This window comes from Podarcis gaigeae, assembly GCF_964106915.1.
Source record: "Podarcis gaigeae genome assembly, chromosome: 1".
Classification (NCBI taxonomy): Eukaryota; Metazoa; Chordata; class Lepidosauria; order Squamata; family Lacertidae; genus Podarcis; species Podarcis gaigeae.
The window spans coordinates 120,823,405-120,841,934 of record NC_139678.1 but is presented as its reverse complement, the minus strand read 5'-3'; the positions used below and the strand labels follow the sequence as shown (position 1 = coordinate 120,841,934).

General features: G+C 44.5%; 1 protein-coding gene across 4 annotated transcripts in view; it reads right to left on the bottom strand.

The window, feature by feature from the left end:
* Nucleotides 1-16,556, bottom strand: part of HECW2 (HECT, C2 and WW domain containing E3 ubiquitin protein ligase 2) — a 179,211-nt gene extending 162,655 nt beyond the window's left edge. The window contains exon 1 of one of the 4 annotated variants that reach the window (XM_083703869.1): nucleotides 15,543-16,556. The gene's annotated coding sequence lies outside the window, so the exon portion shown is untranslated. Of the gene's footprint in view, nucleotides 1-15,329 lie in introns of all 4 variants that reach the window. The other 3 variants (XM_083703870.1, XM_083703865.1, XM_083703864.1) reach the window with 3 other exon arrangements.
* Between the last annotated feature and the right edge of the window lie 1,974 nt (nucleotides 16,557-18,530).

The following is an 18,530-nucleotide window of genomic DNA, read 5'->3' as shown; positions in this document are numbered from 1 at the left end:
GAAAAGAGACAAATGGTGGTCTTAAAACTCTGGCCAACACAGAAATCACATCCACATACTTTTACCTACTGACTTCTAAGTGCTTGATCATTCCAGTTTCCTATTCTGTGCCATCTGAGAGAAGAGAAAAGAGTACCACCTTCACAAGCTAATGATCTACATAATTTTGGTGCATCCCAGATTGCTAGTTAGATGCTTCTCATTCTCATCTGCCTACCTCTGGAACTGACAATGTGCCATCAAGGACCTGAGAAATGTAAAAACCAGGAATAAGGCTGTGGGCCGGGCTGTGCCCAAGTCAGAAAGTCAGGTCTGTTGCCACAATGGTCTGGGAGCCCTCAATGCATTGAAGTTAAACTGGTATAGAAGCCTGATCAATAAATCATATAGGTAGAAGTATTGAGTATAAACCAATCTTTCTGAAAGAAGGAGCTGAAGGTGATGACAGATAGATGATAGATAGATAGATGGTGTTATGTACTGAGGTTCTCACCCTGGGCCAGCAGGGGGATATTGTAGATAGCTATGCAAATAAGGGATCGAAAGTGACATTCAGTGCTGGATAGTTTAGAAAATTGTTACAGTTACATTGTACGGGAGCTCTATATAAGCAGGATGACTGAACCCTTCAGTTCAGTTCTGTTCCAGCTTACAAATAAAGAGCTGCTTTGGAGAAATCACTGCGTCGTCTGCTATGTCTACCCACTATTTAACAGATAGATGATAGATAGATAGATAGATAGATAGATAGATAGATGATAGATAGATAGATAGATAGATAGATAGATGATAGATAGATAGATAGATAGATAGATAGATAGATAGATAGATAGATAGATTAAAAGGCTGAGTCCCATGAAGGAATATGGAGCAGTAATTATAGCAAAGCATGGGAAGGTTTTGTGCCAGTGAATTATTCTTGCTACCCTTCTAAGAGGGAGTTTAGATATTTGTACTTGTGTAATTTTTTTTATATTTCAAGGTCTATGGAACCTCTCCTCCTGCCACAGTAACTGAAGAGTTCCCCAATGTGACCCCTTTTCTGCTGCTACCCATTTCCTTTTAAAACTTCCTGGTACCTTGACATAAAAGGTTTATGCATGAGATTGAAAATAATGTTGGGGGACAGAGCAAAATAGAACCTAATATTGTTTAATTAAAAGGTGCTTTGTACATAAAGGAATACTGATATTTGTGTCTTAAATGTGCCTCATGACAACATCTAAAGATTCAAGAGACACGTTGCTAACAGCAGCCTCCGAGAGGTTTATATCTCAAGCCAAATTCCTGAAAACTTCAACCCAGCCAGAATCACTCCCGGCCTAACCCAGCTACCAGATATTATTTTCCTCTGACACCCAAGCTCCTCCTGTGGAACCTCTGGCTGCTTGGGCCAGTTAACAGAACAGCTTCTTTGCCTAACACTGCTACCGTCTCTGCTCTTCTAATAGTTCACCAAAGTCTAACTATCACACTGGGAAATAAATATTAATATTCAGGCCTCGGCTGTCCACCTTCAGCAGCTTTCTTTGGTTTTTGGCTCACACCCCCACCTAACTTTCCCAATTGACTTTTTTTAACCTCCACTCGCAGTTAACTTTTTTCACTGACTAGAGCAAGAATAAGAGAAGACAGCATCCTCTAGATGTTGCTGGATTCCGAGTCCCATGAGCCCCAATTAGTATGGCTAACGGTCAAGACCGGTGGGAGCTGGAGTCCAGCAGTATCTGGAGGACTCTACTCCTGCCAATCAAAGCCTGTCATTTCAAAGACCAATTAATATGAATTCACCAGGTACAGACAATGGTTCGGCATGCCTTCTCCCCCTTTCAGAACCTGTCACCAAGCATCTGCCACGAAACAGGCTTGCAACAGAGAAGCAGCACATTGCAAACACCTTGATTCTTGACAGTTACACTCCGACATCAGAGGTCACAAATCTTTCCCAAAGCACAAACCGACATGTGCACAGCATTTTTCCACATCAGGAGACCTCTCTGTTAAGAAGGTGGGCAAGCTTAGCAGCTGCAAACAAATAACAGCTGATAATTTTATGTTGACTAAGCAAAGGCAGGAGACCTTTATACCAGACCAAGGAACCAATGTTGAACACATTTTTCCCCTTCTGTGTCTGAAGAGGCCAGTTAAGTTTCACATACGAAGTAGCTAACTTAACTAAATTAGGTCCCAGCATTAGGCCAGGAAACTTTTGGTTCCTATTCTGGTCTTGCAGACACCCATCTCCCTTGCCTTTTGAAGTGCTCTGGGCCCAGTGAAAGTATGATATGGAGGGAAACAGATACGACTAAAGATGAAACAAAGCAGCCTCCGCTACTTATTGTCCACACATTCTAATAGAGATGTGCATCTACGCAGAAAAAATGGTTGGGTATACTGGGGGGAAAGCCATGGAAATGTGGCACATCCTGAAAAATCTAAAACTCAGGAAAGGACTGTTCATATAAATGCCTTCACACATTCATGAGTTTGTGAGGTGGAAAGCAGAGGGAAATTGCTCCCACAACGCCACAACTGTCCAACGGTGCCTGCTGACCTGCAGGTGCGCATTCAGCATCAGTCTCAGAAGAACAGCTACATGCACACACAAGCTCATGCCTAGCAGCCACATGTGAGAGCAGGAACTGTTTCCACTGATGCCAACCATGTGGTGGTCAGCGGACACAGTCAATGGTTCTGTCAGTAGTGGAATGATGTCGTTTACAGGCACTTACCCCCTCTATGCGTTCATGTGCTCATGGGTCTGTTTGTGGGAACCATCCTTGAGCACATGTTTAAAGCCAAATCTCTCTTATTTCAGCAACCAAATGCAAAGGGAAACAAGAGCCAAATTATTACATCTGAAAAGGCACCATTGTTTTTGCACAGTCATACAAGAAGTCTCATGAGAAACGCAATTAATCTGTTTGAATTCGAAGAGACTTACAAAGTCAAATTAATATTCAGATCTCACTAGGCTCTGTGCAAAATATAGACAGTACACCAAAATCTTACAATTACTGCTGGAAGCAATTTTGTACTACTAATCATTTTTGACTATATCTCAACCAGTAATCTAAAAAGCGCAGAAAAGGAAAAAAAATCTTCATACTAATCTGCTAAATCATCTAATTAATTGATTTCCTCCCGAAATACCTTTAAAACTGCATGAAATTACGTCCTAGCCATAAAAGCTAAAATAGAGCATTCTATGCGTAAGTTACATGTCGAAAATGTTAAGCTAAAACAAGGCTACAGAGATTAAATTACAGTGGTACCTCAGGATGCGAACGGGATCCGTTCCAGAGCCCCGTTTGCATCCTGAATAGAACGTAAACGCGACGGCGCATCTGCGTGTGCACGGGTTGCGTTTTGCCGCTTCTGCGCATGATCTCATTTTGAGCGTCTGCGCATGCGCAAGCGGCGAAACCTGGAAGTAACGCACTCCGTTACTTCCGGGTTGCCGTGGAGCGCAACCCGAAAGTGCTCAACCTGAAGAACATTCAACCCATGGTATGACTGTATTCCAATGTCACCTTTCCCAGCAGAGGTCCTAATTTGGTCCATGAGTTCATCATCCATGAAACCCCAACCACTTGCCCCACACCTGATGACAAGTGGCTTACAGGCACTTCCCCCCAGGCAGGTAAAGGCATGGCTGTTAAGGAACAACCAGGAGCCTTAAAGTGCCCTCCTGACAGCACAGATCAGCACTGACAGGAAGTCTCCGGTGGGATTGACTGCCCTAGGGAATTTTCTATCAGGAGTTTCTAGGTGGAAGCCCCACTTTCAGCAGGAATGTTATCCTGCAGCTATTTGCAAAAGAAGAAAGAAAAGAATCATTTCCTTTGAAGTTGGGTTACCTGACATCATGGTGGTAACAGGTGATTGCTTGCCAAATGAACATTTTGCTAACCCTGGTTTTAAAAAAAATGAAGTACCCTTGGCATATGAACAGCTCTGCATTTTAAACTCAGTAAAATGTTAGCACCATCATGGCCACAGGAACAAAAGGGGATTTGCTTCTGCTGCCTGATGCCACATTTACTTGGGAATAAACACCATTTTGTTGTAGAAAAAAAGATAATGCATATTTCTAAAGTAAAGCTAAGCTTCTGAAACAATCTCCATGTCTGACTGGCCACCCTGACAATATATCACTGCCTTTTAATGCTTGTGGCTCTAGGAAACACCTGATCATTTTCCAAACGAGAAAGCACATTGAGAGCCAGGGGAGGAATACTTTGACTCATTCCACACAAATATTACACAGTGTTAAAGGATGCTTAATATTATCTGGGAATTTACCATTCCTAATGCTTTTCAACATGGTTTTGCTTGATTTTGTGGCCCTGCACAGCACAGGTGTGAAGCCAAAATTTGTTTACAGTAGCCTGAATGCCTTCACTTCTCCTTTTGTTGTCTCTATCATTCTCCTCCAACTCCCGCTTTCCACTCTGAAGAAACAGCCTTTTTCATCTTCCCTTTCGTCCCCATCCCCCGGCAGAGCTTCACCTGCTGGGATTAATTAGTGGTGCTTCTGACACCACGCAAACCATGCAAGCACTCACAATGACAATAAAACACAATGTTAAAGCTGCAGCTGACAACAAGGCAAATCTTGCATTAACCTTGATTCTCCCCCACCCTATAAATATCTTCCTCTCAAAGGCTGCCTGTCATCAGCATATAGAAATCAAGTGATAACTTGCACATCTGAGCTGGTCCCTAGAGTGCCATCTTATACCACCTTGAGACAGGACACAGCCCTATCATTAAGCAGAGCAAAGCGGCTGTATCAGAAGGCAGCAGGCACTGGAGAAAGTGGGGAGATGCTAGCTGGGAGTTGCTGCCTGTTCTTCCTGAGCCCCAAAATCATTTCCTTCTGCTAGTGGCCAGAACTGTGTGTGCCAGCCTTCCGAAGCATGGGAACGATTGTGGAATATGGATATAAAATTTACAGTATGTTATGGTTTTAGATAAATTTATATGAAAATGATATATTGTTTGTATCTAACACCGAATAAAGAAGAAGAAGAAGAAGAGTTTGGATTTGATATCCCACCTTTCACAACCTTTAAGGAGTCTCAAAGCGGCTAACATTCTCCTTTCCCTTCCTCCCTCACAACACACACTCTGTGAGGTGAGTGAGGCTGAGAGACTTCAAAGAAGTGTGACTGGCCCAAGGTCACCCAGCAGCTGCATGTGGAGGGGCGGAGACGCGAACCCGGTTCCCCAGATTACGAGACTACTGCTCTTAACCACTACACCACACTGGCAAACTGGCAAAAATGTATAAATCAAAATCAAACAAGTGTTGAAAATGTAAATAATGTTCTTTTTATCATGTGTGGTGGTCTTGTTGTATGGTTAAAGCTTACTGGGAAATGATATACAATGTATTGAAAAGGATGTTCAAAATAACTTTATTTTTTTTAAAACAGAAGCTTTTCTTTTCTTATAGGGACAAAACTACCTAAATTGTACAGAAATTTATTTATGTATGCTACTACAGCAGCAAGAATGCCAGTTGCTCCAAAGCAGAAAGAAGCAGAAGTCCCAGCAAAGGAAGAATGGATACAAAAACTTATTGAATATGCAGAAATGGTGAAACTTACCGGAAGAATAAGAAATCAAAATAACAAACCTTTTATAAAAGAATGGATATAAACTGTAAACAGATAAAAACATTAGCAGGATTATTGTAATAACCTGCCATTTTATAAGAGTATATATTTACAGTAGATAATTAAATGAGGAAGTTAAATGAATTTGGATAAGCAGAAGATATTAAAAATAAATTTAAGGAACTGCAGAAAGAGGGGGAAGGAAGTCAAACTTTTGAAATGTTAAATTGATTGTAAAATCAATGAAGTGTATAAACTTGAAAAGTATAAATAAAAACTAAGAAAGAAAGAAAGAACTGTGTGTGCCAGTCAGGCAGCCCTGAACTGCTATCTTCCGGTACACTGGAGGATGGTGTCCCATCACCAGTGCTGAAGCTAAGATACAGCTGCCAGTCTAATGAAGCACTATTATGCGAAATGGGAGATGAAATGACAGCTTGTTCTTCACCCAAGGCAGCATAAAATCATGGGCTGCTCCTGGATGTGACAAAGAAAAGCTGCAACCCAAGCTGAGTCGGAAGGATGAATACCTTTGTGCTCAAATAACCTGTCACAGTCCACTGTTGGAAGTTTCCCAAAGGAATTAGTTCCTCATCCCCCTTTAAAGTCCTCTATTAGATTACATCCTGGGCAATAAGGGGCCAGTAGCATGGGGTTCATAGAGACCTCCTACACTTTCCAGTAAGCACACGGACCCCCACATAGTTTTCTCTTTCCTTGGGCAAGCCTGAGATAATATGGGGACTCATAAATCCAGTAAAACAGATGAGGATGGACTCTTTTCTCTACACCATAAGGACAACATCAAACCTTAGTAGTGGAATAACAGCCATAGGACCCCCTCTAACCCCAAAGAATAAGATTCCACAGAAGGCAGGTAGAAATCTAGCTTCCTCACTGATCCTACAAAGCTGCTGTCCAGAGGAGGAGGGATGCAGAGATAATCTCCAGGACCAAGTCTCCTGCACCCGCTGCAACTATATCACTCTACCTCTCCAAGTTTGTTTTCTGTCCTGAGACTAGTTTCTTCTGGCCAAAGCTCCATAGTCTGGGCCTGCAAGTCTTCTGACCACTGGTGAATGCACCAAGTAAACATTGTCTTTCCAATTCTAAGACTGTCAATGGCTGATTAACTATGGTGGTTGGAAAACATGACTAAATCATGTTAGATTCTTCAGATGAAACACAAACCCATGTAGCAAAGCATGAGCTTTGCCTCCCATAGTCAAAGGATCCCCACATGCAATGTCCCAGGCTGTCATAAGAAACATGCAGTCAAACTGCATGGCTTTCTAGTCAAACCATGTGCTGCATCAACTATACTAATTTTTTAAAAAATAAAATAAAATTAGAATGTAATACCTTTCACATTATAAATAATTTACCCGTAATGTTATGTGCAAGCTGTGTAATTGTAATAGAGGATTAACATGCCCGACTAAGCAATTAAAAATGATAAAAGCAAGGTATGTCATCATTTTAAATGTTTGCTATCACTAAAACAAGGTCAAAAGGAGGGCTTGCAGATCTGAGGTATTTGCACAATCTCTTCCTGCTCCCCTAAAAGTCAACGTGGGAGAGTTTTGGCTGACTTTCTGTAGCCAATCAAAAAATCACTTATTTAATACAAAAACAACAACAACAACAACAACAACAACACACACATATAGATGATAGATATGAAGTTGCAAGTTGCCCATAAAAGTATAAAAAAACAAATTTGAGGGACCCAGCACAGATCTATGCCACTTGTTTGCTCTTGGCTTCGAGAACTTTGAAGTTTACTTAAAAGTAATTCTAACAGGCCAGACCCTGCCATCAGGCAGAGTAAGGCTACTGGCTGAGGCATCAGATTTTAGGTGTTGTGGAAGGGCAGCAAATTATTAGTTGTTTAATTTATTGTTAATGTATTTTTTATTCCAAGGGAGAGAGGCTTGTGGGGTTTTCTGCCTCAAGCACAAGAATAACTTGGTCAGCCTTGCATGCTATGCACCTTGACTTGTTGAGGGGGAGCACCATTTGTTGCTCCACCTAAAGCATCAAAATGTATTGGACCAAGTTGCAGGTGATCTTCCTTCTTTTCTTTTAGCCAATGTGTGATCTTGCACACAGCCAGCACTAGGTAGCTCTGCTGGATTGTGTCCGCATATCCCTTTCAGGACCGGTCCTATTATGAGGGAGAGTAAGGCAGCCACCTCAGGTGGCAGATATTGAGAGTGGACATAATTGTTTGAGCCATGCAGCCTGCCCTGTCCTAGGCTAGACTGCTCCCTTCAGAAGCAGCCTGCTCAACTTTCGTGCATGGAATTGGAGAGGATGTCTTTGGAATGAGGGAGGATTCTTCAGGCAGTAACTTCTTCAGTCATTGCAAGGATTTGCACATGAACAGAATGAGTTAGTTGGATACCACCCTTTATCTTTAAATGAGACAGCCATGATTTAAACAGGGGGTGTCTTCAAAGAGGGCTGCATACTGTAGGATGCACCTTAAAGGGGAAACTCCACTACAAAATTGCAGAGTTAACACTCAGAAATATTTCCCCCACACATAACTGATCTCGCACTCTATTTCCCCCAGTCCCCACCACCAGACTCTTAAGATATTGTTGGGACAGTGGAAAAGCTCCTATTTTGTTGTGCAAGCCCTGGTATTGACATGGAGAAGTTCTGAATCCTCTATAGCCCCTAACACATTGTTAGCACTATAGAAACATTAAATTATGTTGTGTTCAGAACAATGCAGCTGCTCTTTACTTACAAGGACAGGAGAAATGATTATACACACCATGCATGGCCCACTAATATTGGCTTGGCTTGCTGACCAGACACTATTCATGCTCACCACCAAACCTGTCCCTTTCCCTCTCCTTCTTAAAGTCCTCTGGCAGGTGGAAAGGGATTGTGGGAAAGGGAGAGGTTTATTTTACTGGAATACAGAAAGACGGCCTACTGTTTCTTATCTCCTCCAGACTGAAATACAACTAAGACCTCAGAAGAAGGATGTACAGTATTAACGTAATTGACCATATGACACTGTGCTATATACCCTTATCAGTGTCTACCTAGCCAAGTATAGCAACAAAATTCCCAACCTCTGAAGAAAGTCCAGGGATGCTATTTAACTGTTGCCGGGGGCAATGTAACCTGCATTTCATCTTCACTGCTGATGAGAGCAGGTATTTTTGCAGTAGCAAAACAGGATTTCTAGGAATAACTTGGAGCACTCATATTAAAGGGGTTGGTTTTTTTCCTTTGGTATGTGTTTTATGCCATTAAGCAGAGCACTGAAAATTTAGGCTACAGTTCTACATATAATCCACATGGGGAAAGTTCTGCTAAACTCAATGGGATTCTGTCTAAAGTAGGTAAGTATACACTACCAGGTTTTTAAGTGAGTTGCAGTAGCAGGCAGGGGTAGCCAACTCAACTCAAAAGAATTGGGCCTTTCCTGGAGCCCCACATCACATACTATAGGGCAGTGATGGCCAAACTTGGTCCTCCAGCTGTTTTGGGACTACAACTCCCACCATCTATAGTTAACAGGACCAGTGGTCAGGGATGATGGGAATTGTAGTCCCAAACATCTGGAAAGCCAGAGTTTGCCTATGGCAGCTATAGAGGAACCACCAGATCTCATCTGCTGATCTTACAGCACAGGCAAGTCATTATGGAAGGAGTTCTTGGGTCCCAAGTCATTTAGAGATTTAAAAATCAAAGTACCTTGATTTGGGTCCAGAATACAACTGGCAACCATTATAGCAATTTTAAAATATGAAATATGAAATGTAAAAAAATATAAAATATAAAAATATAAAATGAGTACTATACTCATGGCCTAATTCCCCTATCAAAATTCTTGCCAGAGCGATTTCCCGTCAGTCTTCAAGGGAAGGCCCACAGAGTGCATTGCAGTAGTCTAGCCTGGAGGCTTCCAAAACACAAGTACTCACAATCAGGCTATCCCAATTCATAAATAGCACCAGCCAAAGCAAGGCACACCTAACCACTGAGGCCACTTCCAACTAAGCACCTGCTCCTTCAGGAGAAATGCAATCCCATGAAGAATAGGTCACTCTGCCAACTCCTGTTCATCAGAACCACCCACTCATAGCCCTTTCCACCTGTCCAGTAAAGAGCACCGACTTGCCAATCTGCACATTGTTGAGAGCAGTATTTTGCTAACATCAGAACATACTTTGTTCTTGAATACCTTCCTTTAAACAAGTCTATAAAAGGTAAAGGGACCCCTGACCATTAGGTCCAGTTGTGACCGACTCTGGGGTTGCGGCACTCATCTCGCTTTATTGGCCGAGGGAGCTGGCGTACAGCTTCCGGATCATGTGGCCAGCATAACTAAGCCGCTTCTGGCGAACCAGAGCAGCGCATGGAAATGCCATTTACCTTCCTCCGGAGCGGTACCTATTTATCTACTTGCACTTTGACGTGCTTTCGAACTGCTAGGTTGGCAGGAGCAGGGACCGAGCAACGGGAGCTCACCTCGTCGCGGGGATTCGAACCGCCAACCTTCTGATTGGCAAGTCCTAGGCTCTGTGGTTTAACCCACAGTGCCACCCGCATCCCAACAAGTCTATAGAAATGCTTTTTAAAGCATAGTGTGGCGTTATAAACCAGATATTGTATGCAATCAGAGTCTTCATATTCTTTGCGGGTGTCATGGCTCTGGAATCAGATTCTTCATCTTCAAGGAATGTGGGTGAGGACTATGAAGCAGAAGGGGCAGGGGGCATGCAGAGGAGCTCAGGTGAGCCTGAGGAGCCAGTGCCCTCCGCTCCAGCCTGAGGATGTGGCACAGTCATCCTCTGACTCAGAAGACATCACTGCATAACATTCACACTCAGTTGCATTAGGAGATTACTGGAGAAGAGTGGGCCTTTTGAGCAGAGCAGCTACTACTATTTATCGGCTCAGTTTTGGCTTGTTCGTTGCTAGTCCAATGTCAGAGCTTTGCGTTCCCCAGAGCATAGCCTACACCTTCCCTCTAGCCTGAACCCTGCCTTGACTCACTGTGTCTTGTCTTGCAGCCTGTTTACGATTGCCAGGCCACAGAGCACAAGTGTCACTATGATGAAACTCACTGCTGCAGTGAAGGGTCAACTGTGCTTGCTTGCTTTGTGCACATTCATCATCATTATTGTTGTTGTTTTCTTTTCATTTCATTTCTATACTGCTTTGTATTTTTAAGGGGGACGGACCTCAAAGCAGTCTGCAACCTACATTAAAACATCAAATGAAACAATCCAGAATAAAACATTGCTGAAGAAAGTCAGGTATAAAGTATATATTCAAAGCAACTAACAGGATACAAAAGTATTATCTTAAAAGATTTCTGAAGAAAACATAAAGTAAGTCAAATATAAGATGAACCTTTAAAGAAGAATAATTAGCAAGAGAATAAAAGATTCTATACATTAAGCTTGAAATAATTTTGTATACGTTATTTTGTATACCGCTTTGAGGTTTGTTTGTCTGACAAATCAAGTGGTATACAAATTTATGAAGTAAATTCTATTCAGTTAAATTGTCAATATCTGTAGTTTTTGCATTTCATTTCTCTTTAACCTTTATGCTTACAATCCGTTCCCCTCCTCCACCAGCCCTGTATATATGTACCTACAACTGAGGATTGCAATTCATGCATCTGAATGCAATGGACTCTAGTCTACAAAACTTTGTTTGTCTTTAAGGTGCCACAAGGCACTTTCCCCCCCTTTTTACTATGGTTGGTGATAACATAGTGAAAGGTTATTAAATTGAGAGCAATGTAATATAAACATACGGAGAGAAGCATTGCTCACACTCTTCATTAGCAGTTAGTCACAGTGCTAGGATGCAGTTTTGCCATGTGCACTGCTCTTTTTTTAAAGAGGTTTGCTGAAGTGTGCAAAGTTCACATGGAAGACTATGGCAATGAAACAGGTCAGCAAGCCCATTAGCTGTACCTGAACAGTTTGCATCACAAGAGTGGAGGTGCTGATCTCTATTAAAACTACCTAAGCTGAATGTGGAAAGATTTATATCACATTGCAAGAGTGAGCATTCTTGCCTCTATTACAGCTGCCTGCAACCATACTAATTGGAGCAGAGATTATTGTGGATTTACACGTTATCATAGGGGTGAAAGCATTTTTGCTGACTTAACTACCTTTTTTAATTAATCACTGCCATTCATTCCCTATGTAGCTCATAGTAATGGACTTCTGATTTACATGGGTTGTAAGGGCTGTGGTCCTGTTGTAGAAATATTGTTCTAATGCAACACATATTTGCCTTTGCAATTAACGTCGTTGCTTTTTTATAATACAAAAAAATATTGCATGCCTGAGAACTTTTTATTTTAATTATCAGCATTTGCCTACCAGTGCTCTCGAAACACTTTTCATTCAATTTACAGATTGAGCAGTGGTAGAAGCAGACAAAACTGCTACAGAGTATGAGACAAAACATTTTATTCCCTAAAATCCATATTTTGTCCCAATTTATCACCAAGCTTAGCGTTCCATATAGTATTATGGCTCTTCCAGAAAAAAACAAAAAACCATTTCCATATTTGTAGTTAACAGTAAGAGACCTCCTGCAAAATATAAATCACAATATCAAGGAAGAGCCTTTTCCACTGAATAATGCAAGCAGGGAAAATCTAAAACAGTTTGGAACAAATTGCAAAAAAGGGGGGTATCTGAATCGGGGTAGAAATTCCCCAGGCACCAGCCGTATGTCTAATTACAACCACGTGGATGATACCCGGTTGCCAGGTTGGCAACTGACATCTCCATCTGGCTGGCCCCTCCAGCTTTCTTAAGCAGGTAAGCAGGTAAGCAGAAGAGCTCATTTACTGCATTCATATCCCACTTTTCTCTCCAATGAGCACATGGTTCAACCCCCCTTAGGTAAAGGTAAACGGACCCCTGACCAATAGGTCCAGTTGTAGCCGACTCTGGGGTTGCAGCACTCATCTCGCTTTATTGGCTGAGGGAGCCGGCGTACAGCTTCCGGGTCATGTGGCCAGCATGACTTCTGGTGAACCAGAGCAGCGCACGGAAATGCCATTTACCTTCCCGCCGGACCGGTACCTATTTATCTACTTGCACTTTGACGTGCTATCGAACTGGTAGGTTGGCAGGAGCAGGGACCGAGCAACGGGAGCTCACCCCGTTGCAGGGATTCGAACCGCCGACCTTCTGATTGGCAAGCCCTAGGCTCTTTGGTTTAACCCACAGCCCACCTGCTTCAACCCCCCCTTATCCTACAACAACCCTGTGGAGTAGGTTAGGAGACTGTGACTGGCCCAAGGTCACCTAGCGAGCTTCATGACTGAGTGGGGATTTGAACTCTGATCTCCCAGGTCCTAGTCAGACACTAATCACTAACACCACACTGGCTTCCTAGAGTACTTCTGCTGCTGGGCAGCTATATATATTAAGTAGATAAATATGGGGAAAGCAAAATTTCCCTTAGAGAAGGATTTGAAATATTTTCCTTGAAGCTTGAATTTGTTTTATTCCGGATTGTTTTATCTGGTGTTTTAATGTGTTGCAAACCTCTCTGATATTTTTTCTTTTCTTTAAAATATAAAGTGGCATAGGAATGAAATGAATAATAACACTAATAATAAATTTCATTGTAAAAAAATGAATTGCCTAGACATTTTGCGGCGACAACTGTAAACTAAGGTGCCATTTGGGGGGCAATTAGCTAATACAGTATATGAGTTTCCAACGATGATCTGATTTAAACGAAAAGGCAGAAGTCAATTGCAACATGCCCATTCAGAGAGAGTCAACATGTTTGAAAAACTAAATTCTTTCATCAAAGGCAGCCAGTTCTGCTTCACCATTTAGGTCAGTTGTTTACTAGAAAGTAAGCCTGAAAATATATAGGGCAAGTTGCTCTGTCTTTACAACTAGAAAAGGAGCAATTTGTTAAAAGCAGTGGGGGAAGCAGCTGATCATCTGAAAGGCCAGCAAGCAAACCTTCATCAGTTTCAATCACATTAACATTTTACTTCTCAGGTTTAAGGAGTACATTTTCTCTCCTAAAAGCAAAAGCACATTTTTTTTAAAGGGTTTTTTATACAAAGCACTTGATCCCACTTGGCATTAGGGAATTAAGAGTCATTTCATTTATGTATTAAGTTACATTTGTCATTTCAATTATTATTTGTTCTTTTCTGCTTTCTTTCCTTGTGAAGCTGTTCAGAATGGAAAAGATCCACTGAAAATTAGTGCCGTTGTCAATGCTCCAAGTAGCTTGTCAACGAAAAAAGGCAAGCTAAACAAAAGGAACCACCAGAAATATGGTTAAATGTGTACAGAGCTTTTAAATTAAAACCCTAGGGAAGAAAATTATCTATTGGGCGTTTTATAGAAACATTTTTCTTGCAAAACTTAAAGCTTCTTAACATATTGACTAAAAGAGGGGGGGTGGCGAATCAAAGAAGTCTATTTTCAATAAAGAAGCAAACCATTTAAATTGTCACACAGAGGCTATCAACAGCACCTAGTTATGTAACAGCCATCCCATCCGAAGTGAAGTGTTAGTGACACCATTAACCTTCCCAAGGAAAATAATTCCTTTCCTTTCTTTAAATATTTCCTGGTTTTTCTGTAAGGTTGGTTCAAAAGAGGCCAAAGGAAGTAAGATCTCCAGCAAGCTAATTCTCCAGAAAAAAACAGATAAGAACAAAGCTCAAAATCAAAATAGGCCAAATCCTAAACATTTCCAGCTGGTTCATATTTTTCTATGGCAGCTATATTTAAGCAAAAAGGCAAGCAAGTCCCTGTACAGCACAAGGCCCTATACAAAAATCTAGTCATTTGTAGCCTCGCACCCAAGAATTTAACCAAGACATCAACCTGGTGTCAGAAGCAAAACATTCAAGAAAGGCAACTGAACTATACGTAATATATAAACTGAAAGGCTGCCTATGACTGGCTTGTGTCCAATACAACACGCTCAAATGCTTTCAACTAAACCAGTTGACAGAACGCACTCCTGAGCCACCTTTCTCCTTTTCCCTGCAAATTCCTTCCGAATTTGACTCCTCGCCACCGGAAACATAAAAGCCAAATGCTTCCACGGATTCAGAGGCTGATTAAACTACACAGAGGTTTCAGGAGTTTGCTGCCGTTTTTCACCGTAATTCTAAGTCCCAGGGCAGCCGACCCCGGACCGGCCTCTCATAAGGAAATCCTTGTGTAATCGCCCTGTATGTGCGCACGCACGCATGTGTGCACAGAGCATGAGTTCTGGAGGAAAACGATGGCCATAACGGTACAGAGGAACCTGACACATCTGCCATTATCCTGCGTGCTGCGGGAAACCACACACAGGCAAGGCCAGGTGACTTTGTGCCAGGGGTGCCAACTTGATTAAAATATTGGGGGGGAGGGCAGGGAAGCCCCACCCCACATCACAACAAGGTGTGGCACATGCACACCATTTGAATGGCAATGCCTGTAACTTTAGGGGGCCCCACCCCCTCCAATATTTTATGGGGGGGGGGGAGAAGGGACCACAGGCCCCTGGGAGTTGGCTTGTGGTTTCCTCCATCCCTTTCCAAGGATGCCGCCAAGACTCTGGCTGCCTCGAGGAAATGACATAACAATGCCATGGGTGGGTGTGCGTATTCCTCCTCCTCCTCCTCCTCCACCACCACCACCACCAGCAGCAGCAAAACTGACTCACGTTTGCATCCTGTATCTTCCCCTGTGGCCAAGATGCTGTGGGAAGGGCGAGCGCGCGCCTGGTGGCGCCCAGCAAGCAAGCCAGCAGCCCACGCAAACAAAAGCAGCATCTCTCCCTCCATCCTCCTACCTGCCGTGGGAGGAGGAGCAGCAGCAGCAGCAGCAAATAAACCCGCACGCACGCCAGGCATCCTTTCCTTTCCATTCAACTCACCTCCAGCAACGCCGTCTGCAGCCGGGCACCTGCGCGAGGGGTGGAAGGAGAAACCAGGCCCGGGGGAGAAGGCGGAGAGGCGCCCGCCTTGCTCTCCTCCATGCAGCGAGCGACACCTCTCTCTCTCTCTCTCTCTCTCTCTCTGGCGAAGGATGTTGAGGAGAGGAATGGAGGGAGGGAGAGGCAGCCCCAGTCCTTGAAGAACAGCCCCCACCCTTTCGTCTTCCCTTCAACCTGAGGCGCTGCTGCTGCTTCCTAATTATTATTTTTTCCCCTGCCTCTTCTCTCTCTCGCGCGCGCGCTCCCGGCAGCCGCCTCAACGTCCCCTCAGCCTGCGCCTTCTCTGGCGCCTGGGCGCGGGCATCTTCCTTGTTGACGAGGCTGCTCCGTCCTGGAAAAGGCGGGAGAGAAAGGAGGAGGGAGGGAGGGAAGGAAGGAAGGCGAGAGACCCGCCTGTGCTCAAGGGAGAGGCAGGCCCAAGGAAGCAACCGCAGCAGCGGCAGCGGCTTTCGCCTCAGCGAAAGGCTGCGGGCGGCGAAGGCGAGAGCGCCAAAGCGCGATTCGGTGCCATGTTCTCCGGCGGCGGCGCCGAGGAGGAATGGAAAGAGACGGGGGTGACTGAGGGGAGGCGCGCGCGGCGTTTTGGCTGCCCAGGGCGGTGCGGCGCTGCCTGCGCTGAGGTGAGAGAGAGAAAGGCGAGACGGAGCTTTAAGGAGAACCGCAGCAGCTTGCGCAAACAGACGCTCTCCAAGCGCGAAAGCCGCCGCCGCCGCCGCTACATTGCTTCCTCGTCGCCTCTGCCTTTTCGCTTCCCTCCCTGCTGCTGCTGCTGCCTGTGGGTGGGGAGCTAACCCTAACCTCCACCTCTTTGCAGGGGCTGCGGAGGGAGAATTGTGGGTAATCCAGCTGCGCTCCTTCCCTCGCTCTCTTGGGGTCTTTCCGCCTCTCCTCCTCGAAGCCGCCTTCCCCGTCGGAAGCCAGGGCGGACGCCGCCCCCTAGAGCAGCTGCCCGGGAGCGCGGCGAGGCGTCCGGGCGCCGCCAGCTGCCGCCAGGAGTCTCGCTCCCTCCCATAAGGGGAGACCTCCCCGCGTGGGGGTGTTTCTTTAAACTGTTTTTACACAGCCCTTCAACGTTTCTCCAATGGAAATAGGGGTGTCCTATCCATGATCACTGCAGATGCTGACAGCAGTCACGGAATTAAAAGATGCCTGCTCCTTGGGAGAAAGGCGATGGCAAACCTAGACAGCGTCTTAAAAATCAGAGACATCACCTTGCCAACAAAGGTCCGTATAGTTAAATCTATGGTTTTCCCAGTAGTGATGTATGGAAGTGAGAGCTGGACCATCAAGAAGGCTGATCGGGGAAGAATTGATGCTTTTGAATTATGGTGCTGGAGGAGACTCTTGAGAGTCCCATGGACTGCAAGAAGATCAAACCTATCCATTCTTAAGGAAATCAGCCCTGAGTGCTCACTGGAAGGACAGATCCTGAAGCTGAGACTCCAATACTTTAGCCACCTCATGAGAAGAGAAGACTCCCAGGAAAAGACCCTGATGTTGGGAAAGATGGAGGGCACAAGGATAAGGGGACAACAGAGGACGAGATGGTTGGACAGTGTTCTCGAAGCGACCAACATGAGTCTGACCAAACTGCGGGAGGCAGTGGAAGACAGGAGTGCCTGGCGTGCTCTGGTCCATGGGGTCACGAAGAGTCGGACACGACTAAACGACTAAACAACAACAACAACATACATCTCTTGTACATCTTAGCAAGGCTACTCCGAGGCATTGCTGTCAACTTACAGATTTGAAAATAAGGGACCAGCAGCCTCGGTAATAAGGGATCAGCAGCCAAAATGCGGGATTTTGCTTGACTTATGCATAAATCCGGCACTCATGGAGCCATGCTGCTTTGGCTGCGACTGTGTTTTGCAGGGGGTTGGACTAGATAATCCTAAGGGTCTACAACTGACCAAAGAAGAGGGGCAGACAAAACTGATGAACGATGTCCAGATGGCAAAGCTTACAGGCAGAATTAGAAACCAGGAAGAGGACCCCTTTAATAAAGAATGGGGAAAGTTTACAATTTATTTGAAAAGCTATTATAAAGAGTTACATAATAATAATAATAATAATAATAATAATAATAATAATAATAATAATAATAATTTATACCCAGCCCATCTGGCTGAGTTTCCCCAGCCACTCTGGGTGGCTCCCAATCAAGTGTTAAAACCGGTACAGCGTTAAATATTAAAAACTTCCCTGAACTGGGCTGCCTTAAGATGTCTTCTGAATGTCAGGTAGTTGTTTATCGCTTTGACATCTGCTGGAAGGGCGTTCCACAGGGCGGGCGCCACTACCGAGAAGACCCTCTGCCTGGTTCCCTGTAGCTTTGCTTCTCGCAATGAGGGAACCGCCAGAAGGCCCTCGGAGCTGGACCTCAGTGTCTGGGCAGAACGATGGGGGTGGAGACGGTCCTTCAGGTATACAGGACCGAGGCCGTTTAGGGCTTTAAAGGTCAGCAGCAACACTTTGAATTGTGCTCGGAAACGTACTGGGAGCCAATGCATAGGTAGGATTGACAGAAAACTTGTAGTAAAAATTTGAACTATGGATGGACAAATGATTTATAAAAATAGAGTTATGAAAGGGATGCAGAGGGGAAAATCACTGCATTAAGATGCTGCACTGGTTGGAGGGTATGCTAAGCAGCAAGTCGGGGCTGCCGTTGTCCTGGCGCAAGGAGTTCCATTGGCCCTTCCCTGCCCGAGAGGGAGGGAGGGAGACTGTCGCCCACACCACCTGTGAGCCCGGCATGAGGCGGTTGCGGCGGCGGCACGGCTGCTGAAGTGCCACCCTTCTGCGTCCCTCCCCATCCCCTCCTCTTCCTCCTCCCTCAGGCCGCCTCCTCAGCAGCTGGCGCCTCCAGCTTCCCCTGGCAGCGCGGCGGAAGTATCACAAAAGAGGGGCTGCCTGCCCGCCCGC